At 39.3% G+C, this 3892-nt stretch overlaps 1 protein-coding gene across 1 annotated transcript in view; it reads left to right on the top strand.

The window, feature by feature from the left end:
* Nucleotides 1-3892, top strand: part of LOC107740917 (sodium leak channel non-selective protein-like) — a 73521-nt gene that overhangs the window by 932 nt on the left and 68697 nt on the right. The window lies entirely within an intron of this gene.

Below are 3892 nucleotides of genomic sequence, written 5' to 3'. Positions count from 1 at the left end.
TTGTGATTGTTTCACTGAAACTTGGTCTTCATCACATCTATTTTTTGTTCTTATTTTGTGTTTTACTTCTTTATGTATTTATTCATGTTCAATGTCAATTGTCATTCATTAATGTATTCAGCTAATAACTGTTGTTAAGAGCACTGACAATTTTGTATGTCAATAAACACATACTTAATTCACACAACATGCTGCTGTTGTGGTTATTGTTGTCGTTTTAATGTAAAACCCTAACCGAGGCTACACTCTAAGATGCCTTATTACTGATTTTCTGGAGCTCAGCCATCCAACAACACAGACCGTCAACAATTGTTTTCACATAAACAAATGAAAGGAGACAAACTGTATATTTAAACTCAATTGTGCATTTCAGATGCTGTCACATCCTACAACCTAATCACCTGCAGAGAGAAACTGCCACTCAATCACACCAAAATACACATAATGATTAACTTAAAGGCATCATAGAGGATTGTGAAGATATTTCACTGGAGCTTGGTCTTCAATACACTATTTTATGTTATATTTTGTTTTAGAACGAACTTCTTTCTTTGCGTGAACATTTGGGCGGTGATATGCAAATCTTCCCACATCGTGACGTAGACATGTGGGGGTGTGTTAGAACGAGCCATTTTAGGTAGGCATGGTTGACTCTTAACTTTTATAAAGAATATCTCTTTGGATTTGGGGGCGTGTTAGAACGAGCCATTTTAGGTAGGCATGGTTGACTCTTAACTTTTATAAAGAATATCTCTTTGGATTTGAGACTTTAGTCTTTGCAGCTTTACAGATCTTCTTTATGCACCAAGAGCGTGTAACACTCCAAAGAGAAAGGAAAAATTGAAATTGCATCATATGACCCCTCTAAGAGTACAGGCCACTAAAATTTATAAAGTTTTTTTGTTTATATATCTTTAGTATTAATAGGAAGAGAATGTTGATTAAAGTTGTTTTATATTGAATTGTACTTAGAAAAGGAAAAAAAAAATTGGCCAAAGTAATTTTGATTGGGTGAGGTCGGAGGTTAGCTCCGCCTCTGAGAAAAGTTAACGAGAGGAGTGCAAAAGAACGAGAGAGCAGAGGGTGACAGAGCAAGATGCAGAGCGATGCGAGACATTGAATTTGTCAATTCAATAAAGAGTCAAATTAGATGCTGTAAATAATCTAAAAAATAGATTATTGAAGCGAAAAATATCCTTAGAAGCTCAAACTTTAAAAAAATAGAAGCTGACAAAGAGAAATGTGTAAACAGACTGGACAACTAGAAACGCATGAGAAAGATGACAAAAACTAACTGGATTAAGGCCAAATCAAGACATACTCTTTATTCTCCTCTTTCATCTTATTTTTTTTCCCTTGGCCGGGTTTTTTTTTTTTTCTTCTTCCCTGTTTTATGGTTTCATTATTTCTACTCTGGAATCCTGATCTGTCCCTGCCGTGGATGCTCTTTCTGTGGTTTGGACATTGCGAGCCACCTGATTTATAAGCAATTTTTTGAGGGAGTGCCTTTTTTGCTCTGTAACCTCGTAAGTGTGAAAGGGTTCTGAACACAACACAAGGGTTAAGTGATCGTACCTAGAAGTAAAAAGAACAATCATTTGGCTGAACTGGTAGGACAAAACATACTCACCTTGGACTGTGGTATTTTATTTTTCCTCAAACTTTTCCCTGGACTGAGTTTGAATTTTTCATATTGAACTGGAACTGAACAAATTGAAATTTGGACATTGAGCTTGAAATTTGAAATTGTTATTTTTTTTTATGTGCATACAAAATTTGAATTGTGAAACAGAATTTGATATTACATGTCTGAAATCTGAATTCCTGACTTGAAGGTTATATGATTCTGATTCTAAAATCTATATTTCAACTTTGAATTTCAGTATCTTTTGTGACTGAACTATTGTTTGACGTTGTTTATTTTGGTTTTAATCCCTTTCCATCTTTTTAATTTACTCAAGAATAATATATTGTCATCTCATTTCATTTACATTTATCTTTGAGTCTGAATTCTTTCTTTCATTAATTTCTGTTATTAATCCTATACACTCGACCTAATCTTCTGACATCTGGTCCTGGATAAAAACTGATCACTCATACCATAGCTAGCACGCTAAAAACGGGTAGCTGCGGGTTACACATGGTATTGCAAAGAAAAATAGATTTAAAATACAAATGCTATTTCAGACTGACTTTACTAGACAAAAACGTCTCAGGTTACGTATGTAACCCTAGTTCCTCGAGGGAACGAGATGCTTCGTCGGAAACGCTAGGGGAACGCCTTCTGTGACCACGCTCTGAATAAGAGAATGACGGTCCGCAGACCTGCCTTCTGCTAGAAGCCTTCGGCCTGGGAGCGCCACTCTGACTCTCGACTCTGCGGCGTACGAGAAGTGAGGCCCCCAGAATGAGGGGCTGGAACACGGTGGGTTGGGACTGCTCCGCCCAGCAGCCCCTGCTAACCGCCTCAACCTCCTCAAAGGAAGAGAGGTTAATGCGTGCTCTCACTCGAGAAATCTATACCCCAAGAGCCCCTGTATATCTAACTTCTCATAGTCAGACAAATACTTCATTTTATTCCTCAGAATTAAATGCAATCAAACAACCAGACGAGTAAATACGGTCTAGTGTAGTAAGATTCACATCAAAAAACGAAATGATGTAATATATGCGCTGCACGTGAGCCACTCAGTCACACAAACAACATCAATCTCCTCAGAGAAAGAGGGCCGCAGCGCGGGCTTCCAAGCCCCGGATAATTTATTTGAAGCTGCGGATTCGGGTGACGTTTTAGCTCATCCGCGCATCACTAACGCACAGGCTGTGTGTATCCCCACTCGTGATATAACGTGGGCAGGGAGGAACACACAACCTACAACGTGGCTTGCTCTCGCCCTTGAAATGCTTTGTCTTTGCATGAGCTTAGACATAGCTGGAGCTTATAGACTTTCACAATTGACAGACAACAATAAATATGACTGACACACACAGAGCGCTTCGCTGAATGACAGAAAGCTGACGCTGGCTCCGCCGCACGTGCTTTTATAGCTTCCTGGTCATGACGTCGCCCGCCCGTGACGTCCCGCTCAGCTATTGGACTGATTTCACATGTTATTCAGAGCGTGGTCACAGAAGGCGTTCCCCTAGCATTTCCGACGCAGCTCGAGTTCCTGAAGAGGAACTCAAATGGCTTATTATATTGAAATAATGTGCCAATGTCGTTTTTAAGCATTTTGACACTGATATTGCAGAGAAATTATGAATCGGATTTGAATGGTCATAGAATAGAGTGGGCTTTTGATGGCTGATAATGCCATAATGACAGAAAGGACAGCATCTGGAGAGAGTCTAATTGCACTTAAACCAGTCCTGACTTTTAGATCTGCCTACACAGAGGGAGCGAGATATCATCATTGAAAATAGGTCCTCAGTAGAGTCACATAAAAGTTAATATTCAAAAATACAATTTAATGCATCAATGCATTTAATGCATTTGGGTTAAGATTCGACAGTATAATCTTGGTGAAAAGCTTGCATTTTGTTCTAACAAGGCTTTTCAACTGTAGAGCAGAGAGCATTTGAAAATATTCAGTGCAAGTAAAAAAGACCAAAGACTGGCATTTAATGACATTTCTGGGGCCAGGTTTCTGTGAGGTGAACCCATCAGGTAAAGGAAAGCTTTTGTATTTCCTCAGAGAGGGGCAAAGGTTACAGGGGGTTGGGTGGGGTGAGCAAGAGAGAGAACGCAGCAAGTGGGTGGAGGTGTAGTTCATCATAGACTTCAATCACAATGGCTTTCAGCACAATGCAATGGTCTGGTCTGTGAACTATTATTGAAGAGTCATGTGCCAAATGGCAGACAAATGAACACTAACCTGGACAGAAATGAAAA

This window comes from Sinocyclocheilus rhinocerous, unplaced genomic scaffold, assembly GCF_001515625.1.
Source record: "Sinocyclocheilus rhinocerous isolate Xijiao unplaced genomic scaffold, SAMN03320098_v1.1 scaffold165, whole genome shotgun sequence".
Taxonomy (NCBI): Eukaryota; Metazoa; Chordata; class Actinopteri; order Cypriniformes; family Cyprinidae; genus Sinocyclocheilus; species Sinocyclocheilus rhinocerous.
Note: the sequence above shows the minus strand (reverse complement) of the source record. Positions and strands in the feature narration are given on the sequence as shown.